Below are 10,987 nucleotides of genomic sequence, written 5' to 3' on the forward strand. Positions count from 1 at the left end.
TCTGCATGGTTCGTTGTCTGAATATCATACTGTATTCCGTTGGTATCATAAAGGAATGACCATTTCTCCTTAGGTGCACCTCGAATCCAGTGTAAAAATGGCTTCTCAATTGAATCACTAGCCTCTGCAGCCTGACTCGTGCCTGCTCCTGATGCCCTTACCTTCACTAGCTCTGCAGTCAACTGATCAAGCATCTGCCATAATGCATTGAATTTTCTCTGTTGATTTTGGGTGCACAACCTCTTAAACAGGTTCTTAAGTTCCTTGTTCTTGAAGTGGTCATAGAAGTTTGCACCCATATGCCTAATGCACCACCTGTTTTGGACATCGGGCCACAATAGAGGCGTTGTCGCAGTTCCACGTTGCAATTTCAGTATTGATTGCAGCAGACCTGCATGCCTATCACTAATAAGGCACACATCTGGACGTGCAGCAACAACATGAATCTTCACTCGTTCAAGGAACCAATACCAACTGTCTATGTTCTCATTCTCAACAAATGCAAATGCGAGCAGAACTATTTGGTTGTTGCAATCTACACCGATTGCGGTGAGTATCTGACCTTTATACCTTCCAGTCAAAAATGTGCCATCAATGCAGATCACCGGAAGACAAAACTGAAATGCTCTAACACAAGCACCTATGCAAAAGAAGGCTCGTTGCATAATTTTTTGTCCCCTAGTCACGGCTGGTACGAGGTATGTGTCATAAAAGCTTCCAGGATTTCTAGCAGCAACCTGGGATAACATACGAGGTAGGTTATCATATGATGCCTCGTATGTGCCGAACCGCATCTCGAACACCCTTTGTTTAGCCCGCCATGCCTTCAAATACTGATGGTGTACTGGTAAGTCTGCTCAATGTGTCGAACAATCATTTTTGGCTCATAATTTAGGTTGTCCATAATAAACCCATACATTTGCTTTGCAACAAAGTCGCAAGATATATTGCGATGCGAGGGAAGAACTTCTTACAGCAAACAAGTGTGCTCTGTCACAATGGAACATTTCTAGTTTGACTTCCATTTTCCCTTGAATGCATGTACTCGCCATGGAGATCCATCATTCACACACTTCACCTCATATTCTTTACTGCCAGACTTTACGACTTTGAATTCTTGTTTCAATGATATTGCCCATAGTCTCACAGCATCTTTAACGGCTTCAATGTTTGGATATGTTGCACCTTGCACTACCTCATTCCCTCTGTACTCCCGCACCAGATTTCGTACATCTTCTGCGACATGACTGCCAAAACCATGCTCCTTCCACTCTTTTGGCAATGAGTACTGCTCGTCATCATATGAGCCCTCATATTCTTCCATCTCTATTACGGTTTGGTCTTCTGCCTCCATCTCGTCCACAATGCTATGTATCCTCTCCCTCATCAGCAAGGCCCTGTGGTCCCATATTTTGGTTCTCTGTCTCTTCTGACTCATCTTGCTCAACATAATTGGTCTCTCTTCGAATACTCGGAGTTCCTTGATCTGCACAATGTTGGATTTCATTTTGTGTCTTCTCCCGGATTTGAACAAGAATGGCCAGAGGCCACCCATGCTCTAGAGCTGCTTGCATGTACTTCTGTCAGTCATCAGTGCTGTGTATCATCATCAATTCCCATAATTCACTTTCTACCTCCCAATTAACAAGAGACTGGACGGTGATCACATGTGTCAACGGATCAACACAGAACCCACGCTGCAGCCACTTACATATGGAATCAAAACTCCTTTCCAGAGGTTTATCTATGGCGCTAGATGTGCACTTAAAGGCAGAAAGATCTACTCCATTTGGCACATACATAACATTGTAGTCACCATAAAATACTTGAAACTGCATCTTGCTCGACATATCTGTATATCACATAATACTTATCGAGTTATACTCTTTACTTCACTACCTTATTCAATAATCCGTAAAAACTAAGTATGAAATTCAACTACAACGTATAAGTATTCATAACTACGTGATGACACTCAAATTCTATACTGCATATGACAAATTCTATTCTAAATCATAATTAATTTATAAACACGTCTCTAATAGTACTACAATTGTAATAATAAATGCGTAGTACTAATTTTCTAAACTAATTTACTACTACGTAACTACAAACTAAAGTATCATTAAACTCCTACTTAAATGGTTCTACTATAGCACTAATTAAATTAAATTACTCACCCATAATTAAATTACTCCTACTTAAATGCGTAGTACTTAAATAGAAAAACATATAAACTAAACGTACTAACGTGCAGATCACAAGTGCTGAATCCGGCAGGATTTCGCCGCTTCCCTTCTCCTCACCTCTCTCTTTTTTTCTGGATTTTTGGTGGAATTTTCGGACTCAAATGATGAGGGAAGGGAGGGTTGGATCACCCCGGTCGCCCGAGGGGGGCGACAGGCCCCCCCTGTCGCCCGCCGGGGGGGGGCGACAGGCCCCCCCTGCCGCGCCCGTGGGCTGGGCCCAGTGGTCGCCCGAGGTGGGGCGACAGGCCCCCCTGTCGCCCGGGGGGGCGACAGGCCCCCCTTTTTTTCCAGGAACCTCGTTGCAAATTTGAAGAAGAAAAAATTACACTTAGGGCCTGTCACCCTATGGGCGGGCGACCAGAGGTATTTTTGAAATATTTCAAAACGGACATATATTTTTGAAATTTTTATTTTTTAAAAATATAAAAAAGAAAAAAGTGCGAGGAAGGCGATGTCCGGTTCGCTTCCCGGGTGTAGTGTTTCCTGTAGTAGGCCAGCGAGAATGTTCGGTGTCGGTGAGTAGTTTCTTGGTTCAGAACTTCAGAGCTCGGTGAGTAGTTTTTACATGCTTCAGTTGTTCAGACTTAGAAGCAGCTTACCAGGTTGCCAACTGCCATTGCTTCCGAAAGTATGTGCATAGCATCCCTCTGCGTTAGTTTTACGAGTGTTGGAGTAAATGGGGAGTGATCCCACTTTTGAAGTTCCTATAGATGCAAGTAGATGTTCTGAAGGTGTAGGTGAATTTCCATGTGCTTTGGTCAACTAAAAGCTACCAGAGGGCCTGCTTCTGTTTGGAACAAATATGCACATGAATTCGGCCTAGCTAAACATCGATCTGGAACAGGGGAACTTCTATTGATTACTGAGCCTTAATTTTGCAACTCATACTGGTTCATTTAACAGAAAACGTGTCTATTCAGATATGTTATTTGGAAAAAAAATACTAGACAACTCATATCTCGTGTTAAGTGCTACAAAATTATAGTTCACTGCATAATCAGGGGGGAAAGCAATATGAACTGAGGAGAAAGCAAGATGAACTGCTAGATGCACACCTTAGTCAGGAACCGTGCTATGGTATGATCATAGTTAACATAGAAATCTTGAAGGGTCTTTGCTGCTGCCCTCTCCGTGCAAATAATATATAAACCTTTTGATAAGATGTGATCACCACTGGATAAGTTTGATAGTTTATGTAGAAATATACTAATATGGTGGTAACAAGCATAAAATATTATATTCTGAAAGTATATTGTATAATAGTATTAGTATATTCACATGATTTGTAGAAGCAGTTTTGTACTTGTTTGATTTTTTTAATACTTTTTTACAGTCCACGTTATGCAACTTTGACCTCTCCTTTTAATAACTTCACATAAATACATGTGAATACCTTTTGTTTTTATGAAAGCATTTTGAAAGACAAATCAGTTAGTATAATTTCATATAGCTAATTGATAGTTTTAGATACATTATTAGTGATCAAGCTAGTTTGCTGGCTTGGACTCAGCGACAATAAACATAAGAATAAAAGAGCGAGTATATATTGGCTGTCAAAAATCAAAATTAAGGAAACTGTTATATATTTTAGGATGGAGGTAAAATAATGTATAGGCTCATTCCCAATTTCCAGTGTTGATATGACTAAGAAGTAAAATTAAGGACTTTTGTATAAGGAAGATGGTCAAATCCAATCAATACTCTATTTTGGAAGGCAATGTTCAGCTTATGCTTGAAGTGCAGACCTCATTAACAATTGTCTAACATTCTTATTTTAGACACTTAGTCATAAAACAATACCAAGTTGTTCGAGAAACCAACGGGGCAAAAAACAAAAAGTTGGTTGACACATTAGTAATATATCATTTTTTGTTGAAATTTAAAACTGGTCAATAGATGAAAACGAAATAGCTGACATCCTTGCAGAAGGAGCTATAAAGTTTCCAGATGATGAAGTATAAGTTACTTTCTCTGTTGTCATGGATGAGGGGGCACTGCGCACTGTAAGCAAACTGGCTATCTGGCCTTCATTAACCAAGTTTTTGTATAATCGCTAGCACCAAATGAAATTTTAGGGTGGTGTACCTTTAAAAAAATAAAGTGTCAATCTGTGAAATAAAGAAAATAATTCTGGCAGGATAAGGCTTCGGTATTACTGTTAATTCACTGAGCCAGATACTCCCTCCGTTCTTTTTTATATGACACCATTGACTTTTTTCTTCAACTTTGACCAACATTATTTGATTAATCGGTTAGTTAAATGAAGTGAAATGAGTACCTTTACGTCTATTATCAAGAGTCTCTTAAATCTAACTTGAAGATTTGACTATTTGCATAAATATTTGTAGAAAAGATGAATAGTCAAACGAAGAAAAAAAGTCAATGGTGTCATATATTTAAGAACGGAGGGAGTACGTAGCAGTTGTGACTTATAGATTTATGCCCATGGACCACGCTAACTGATTGCAAATTTCCAATGAGGTTACATTTCATTTGCACAAGTTGCTCAATGGTTCCTTGTAACCTGGGATATTCTATTTTTAAAAATTATGGTTCATGTTGTATATCATTGTTTTTCAGATGTGATATAAGTACTCATTTTCGAAGATATATATGTTTGCTATTGCTTTCAAATTCAAATGATTTCTTGTCAGGACTCAGGAATGCATGATCAGTTGTGATGTGTAATACTACAACAAAATGATAGAGCAAATCTATTTCCTTTGTCAAATGATTAAGGGTTCAAACTTGTGCTATCTACTTCTAGACATTCATGTATAACCTGTGGGCCATGCGCTAGTTTTACATTGCCGTCCAACAAAGTTATAGCATAAGAAATCTTGCTTCAGTATTTCAAAAGTGAGGGCCTGCTATCATGCCATGCCTTGGCCTGTGGTTGCTAGCCACAACCAGAACATTCAAGTCTTCCTTTTCTGTATCGTATCTGAACAAATTAGTTTTTGCTTGTGTTACCTGGGATGTGGAATGAGTGAAAGTGCTAAGATCGAGAAAATAATCTAACATAATGCTTGCACCTCCTTTAAGCGCTTTGGAACCGTGAGAGGTTAGGTTATGTGGTTAACAAAGGACAAAAGAGAGAAATAGAAGCAAATGTGCATGCACGCCTTAAATTTGCAACAACAAATCTAGGAAACACCAACTCTATACTAAAATGGGGCTATGCTCTTTGAGTCTTTGTGCCTATCTTTTTCATTTCCTACAAGGCTTTGCACTATTATCAAGTTTTTGTCTGCTTAGTAAAAGAAAGGGGGATGGAGGATGAACTTCAGTCTTGATTACTATGAAAAACTGAATCAACATTTACAAGTTACAATTTCATGTGATTGTTATATGGCAGATTTGCTCTGTCCAGAGCAAGAGAATGAAAAGTGATGTATGCTAGGTAAATGTTTGAAAGCAAACCTATGCTCCTTCAGAAGTCTCAGTGACAATATCTCCTGTGTATTCTGGTGTTCTTTATCTACTGCAAACGTGGTGCAACTAATTTATGTCATTTCCTTTGTTGAAAAAAGTGTTATGTATTTCTCTTCAGAACGAAATCATATCTCTTGCAACAAAACGGTGGCCTGGTGGACCAATTGTGTCATTATGAATGCAAGATCCTTGACAACTCTAGCTAGGACTTGAGACCTGTCTAGCATGGGTGCTTTCGCAGAAAGGATTTCAGAGGTGAAACAGCTGACTGCTCATTACAGACATTGTAAACTCTGTTCAAATAATGGTTTCGTACCTATTTGTCTTTTCTTGTGGAGACGCCCGTCGTATGAGAGTTATATCCTATGTACAGTGTTCACACTAGAATCAACCAACAGAAAAAGATGGGAGCCATGAACAGTAGTTCTGAAACTGAACCAGCCAAGATGGCAAGCAACCTCAGCCAACAATAGATTATGCCAAGAAAACATCACAAATTTACAGATATATCCAGTAGACTATCATTCTCCCAATTAATTTTATTTTCTTGTAAGGGTGAAGTTCACCATCACGTCAGCGGAAACCAAGTAGCTCGAAAAGAGTCAACAAGAGTTTCTCAAGATGAACTTACGGTAGTTTTGCAGTCACAGAACGCTAGATAACATGAAGTGATATTGGCTCGGCTCACCTCTGGCGCTCGTGCAGTTTGCTGTCGCTGCGAGATGAGCCAAGTCAATACCATGCCATGTCTTCTCATTCTTTGCTCTTGGCTCTCTTCGCCTGAATGCTCCTTCACTCCATCACTTTGGTCCCTTTATAGAGCAGCCATGGATAGTTTAAGATGACAGTTGTCTGTTTGTCGTGCCTGGTGCAGGGCAGGCTTGAGGGAGACCATAGACGCTGACCAGTCCAATGAACAGGCACTGGAATGGACCGTCAGCTGGAAATTCGATCGGAATCCAGTAAGAAATCACTCGACTGATTCTTTACCAAAAAACATGTGTATCAAATTGCTGGACTGTTGACTGCAAGGGTTGCATTGCAGGAATCCATCAAACAAGTGCACCCATTCAAAAGGGCTTGGAAATATCCTCTAGACTCTGGTTCTTGCTGGCGAGAAGGCAACAAAAGTTGGAGCTGAAGTGTGCTGCGAAAACGAAGCCTCCATTTTCGTTGCTTTTGACAGGGTCAGTGACTAGTTTTTCAGGCCGGCAGTGTGTTGTCCCCTTGTGAATCGGTCGGGATAACTTAGAATAGCTTGGCCAATGCAAACCGACCATTGTTAAAATTCACTGGCCTCATCTAACATAGTGTTTTGTTTTTTTAGATTAAACATAGTTTTTGTGGGAGGCTGCTATGCTGCTGCCTCACCACAACTATCACGTTATGTGTTACTTAATCGGGAAATGTCGTGTGTTGTGACAAACTTGTACACCTTGTTATGTAACCGTGTGCATTTTGTCCTACTTTTCAGTTGTTCAGATTTGGATTAGATATATTCCTTCCTCTGATTCAGGCACTTGCATAACTAATCAGTAAAATCGATGTCTCATCTGCCCTCGTGTTTCTTGATCTACACTGTGGGACCGAAGACGGCGACCAGTGGGGGGGTGAATGGGAGCCGATCAAAATTTCTTCTGAAATTCAAACCGTCGGCCTATATCCCAAAACCACCGCAAACCCTCGAACCTAGATCAGCGAGAATAGCTATGAACAAGCTATCTCGAAGCAAAAGACCCGAGTCGCAAAGCGGAAACAAAACAAGAAAACTTCTCAAACTGTGGCTCTACTGAGTCAGACCGGTCTGACCGCTTGACCGGACCGGTCAGACCGGTTGGGCTGGGATTTGAAAATACCGACCGGTCAGACCGGTTTCACAGACCGGTCAGACCGGTTGCTCCCAGACAGCCCGCGAACAAAAGCTCCAAATCGCAAATCTTGAGCAAACGAAGTCCAAATCTCATCAAACTTGGAGGAAAGCGTCGTAACTACCCCATGAACATATCCCCAAAAGATCTCTCCCGAAGGATCAACAGATCGTGAGAAATCGAGGGAGAATCGAGGAGGATTGGGGTTTTCTCAAGAACACGAAATTGACAATTCGTGAGAACTCATGATTCCAGGGAGTGTAGCACTAGGCTAGATGCATGAGAATCATTGCAAAGAGTTCATTAAACCACGGAAACAAGGATAGTTTTTCTCCAACCAAGAATCACACCAAAAGAGAAGAATTGAAACCAAAACGCAAAGGAGGAAGGGAGGACGAGATGATCAGCACATACAAGTGAACTCAGCAGATTCAAAAGCCCTGAGGGCACGAGGAGGATAGGGCCTCCTTTCCCAATCAAATCCCTTACAAGGTTTCAACAATCCATGGACAAAAACAACTCAAACGAGAGGAACAGGGGAAGAGAAACACAGGGGCGGCGGCCTGGAGAAACAGAGAGTCCACGAACGAGTTACAAAAGCCGCAATTAACCTAACACAAGTGAAGGGGTATTTATACCCGCAGGACCGGTCAGACCGGTACGCTGGACCGGTCAGACCGGTTGGTTAGACCGGTCAGACCGGTGCCAGGGACCGGTCAGACCGGTTGGCCTGCAGCACCCCCTGTACAACGATCTCATCCGACGGCCGAGGTTCTTTCTTCGAAACGAAGTCTTCTCCGCGATGCCGCCGTCTTGATGAAGATCCAGTCCGCGGTTTTGGAGGGTCCGCGAAACCCGGGTAGGTGGCCGGTTTTGAGAAAACCGCCAAAACCTCACGCGCGGGAAGATTCCCGCCTCCACGCCGTGGCCCTAGACGTCGTTCCCGCCTCGGCCTTCTGACGGCCCTAGACGCCGCCCGACGCCCGTCACCTCCTCGCCCGCAGCGAGGCCCTAGACGCCGTCGACGCCCGTCACCTCCGTCAGTCCCGAGACCGACGCCCGTGCCTCCACGACTTGGCGTCTTCAACCGCCGTCCGCCTCCTTGGTTTTGTGGCGCAAACCAAGAAACCCGCCTTCCGTCGCCGCTTGCGCCCTCGATCCAGGAGTGGACGCCACAGCTGCCGCCCGGTCCGAGCTCCGGTCCCGGCTGTCCTTCACCGCCGTCCACCGCACGGTCCATCGGCCACAGCACCTCCACGGCAGATCCCCGTCGACACTCGACGCCCGTGTACCTGCAATCCAAAGACCAAGCGCACGATCACACCGCACGGTTGACAATTTACTCATCACAAGCAGGATAGAGTACTCAACATTCCTCAATTTCCCCCTTGATGAGTGCATTGTCAACATACCACAAACGAACCAAGAGAAGTGAAACCAAAGAAGAACAAAGAAGCACGAAAGAGAAGAACTCAAGCAAGTGACAAAAAGCTAAGAAAGGCAAGAACAGTCACTTACTCAAGCAAAGATCGATCCCCTAAGACAAGGGCAACGGCTCGACGCAATCGATCAAAAGCCACAACATGACTCCTCAAAGATAGAGGTAACGCTCGACGCAGTCATGCAAGAAGCAGAGGGAAAATGAGGAAGCCAGGAGCCAAAACCAAAGCAGAAACTCCCCAAGCAAAGTTTTTCCCTCTCACAAGTGCAACTCTCCCAAAATAATGCACTCTCGAAGCCCTGTGCACAACAAGTCTCCCCCTTGTTCGAACACTTCTCTCAGAATTCTCCCCCTTGTTGGCACATGCACACATCAAGGCTACAAAGACCTAGAGCTCCCCCTGAAGCTGAGACTCCCCCTGAATAGATGCTATGCAATGAATGCAATGCAGGAGGTGTAAGTGAAAGCATTCAGGGATACAAAGATATGAGCAACATCTAGTCTCAAGCACGTGTGCATCCATAAACCGGACCTGCATCTAGCTCAACAGGGTATATCAAATCAGTCTAAAGCTAGGCAAGTTTAGTTTAGGAGAAATAAAAGCATCACCCATGATCTAGCACCAACAAGTAGGAAATGGAAAGCAGTGCTACTCAAACTCATACAGGTGAGCCAAAACAGCCAAAACAAGTTGCCAACATTCCTTTTTCAATCAACTTTATCTCAATCAAATCTTAATGCCAGGGGTTGAAAGCTTGTCATGCTTCACTTAGCAACGAGGCCAAGCCTATACCAAAAGACAATCAGAAGCTTAAAGCACTCGTTTCAGTCATGCACAGCCTTGCCCGGGTTCTCACAAGTGCAAAGTGAGCCGTCCCGAAAGCTTGATCAGTGCGACAAGCAATCCCACCTGGATCTTTTCAATCCATTTCAGGAATAGTTCAAGCAATTTTATCAGATTTAGATCATTTCAAGTATGAATTGCTGAACGAAAAGCCACACTAGCATGAATAAGATAGCAAAGCACATCAACACGCCCTAACATGCTAGTAGCCAAGACAGGGTGATCATGTTTTCAGATTTTCAAATCAAAATAGCTTAACTCAGATGATGTCATATACACAATGGAGCAAGCTATACATGATCAAGTTTATCAACTCACACTAGTAGGCACTAGAAGATCATAGCAATGTATTCAAGAATGCTAGTGCAAGTGAGACAATGCAAGATGCAAACATGTACAATGCATATGCACAATGCAACTACCAAACCTAGAAAACAAAGAGAAGCAAAACAAAGACCTACCAAGCTAACCAAAACAAAAGTCAGCGATCAAAAGGGGCAACAAACCCCAAGCTCCCCTCGCAAGCGAGCAAAGGTGTCCTGCTCTAGCGGTTTGGTGAGGATATCTGCAGTTTGCCTCTCAGAAGGGACATGGATCAAGTCTATGTGTCCTCTCTCATGGTTGTCTCGCAGGAAATGGAATCGGATGTCTATGTGCTTGGTTCTGGAGTGTAGGACAGGGTTCTTTGCAATGCTAATGGCTGACATGTTGTCTACAAAGATGGGAACCCTACCGAAACTCAAACCATAATCCTGCAAGGTTTGTTTCATCCAAAGTATCTGGGAGCAGCAGCTAGCAGCGGCAACATACTCAGCTTCTGTGGAAGAAAGCGCTACGCTAGCCTGCTTGCGAGAGGACCAAGACACCAAAGATGTACCGAGAAATTGACAAGTGCCGGATGTCGACTTGCGATCCAACCGACACCCACCGAAATCGGCATCAGAAAAGCCCACCAAAACCAGAGATGAATCCGCAGAATACCAAAGACCAAACTCAGGGGTGAATTTCAGATACCTGAAGATGCGTTTCACCACCTGCCTGTGGGAGGTGCGCGGAGAAGCCTGGTAGCGCGCACAAAGGCAGACGCTGAACTGGATGTCCGGTCGCGTCGCCGTCAGGTACAGGAGCGAGCCGATCATGCTCCTGTACT

General features: G+C 43.3%; 1 long non-coding RNA gene across 1 annotated transcript; it reads left to right on the forward strand.

Annotated features, from left to right (window-relative positions):
* Positions 1-2,700: 2,700 nt before the first annotated feature.
* Positions 2,701-7,009, forward strand: LOC120659933. Its single transcript, XR_005669286.1, has 3 exons — positions 2,701-5,939; positions 6,559-6,646; positions 6,730-7,009. It is a non-coding gene; the product is annotated as an uncharacterized LOC120659933 (long non-coding RNA).
* Positions 7,010-10,987: the final 3,978 nt, after the last annotated feature.

The sequence above is a fragment of the Panicum virgatum genome, chromosome 2N, assembly GCF_016808335.1.
Source record: "Panicum virgatum strain AP13 chromosome 2N, P.virgatum_v5, whole genome shotgun sequence".
In the NCBI taxonomy this organism is placed as follows: Eukaryota; Viridiplantae; Streptophyta; class Magnoliopsida; order Poales; family Poaceae; genus Panicum; species Panicum virgatum.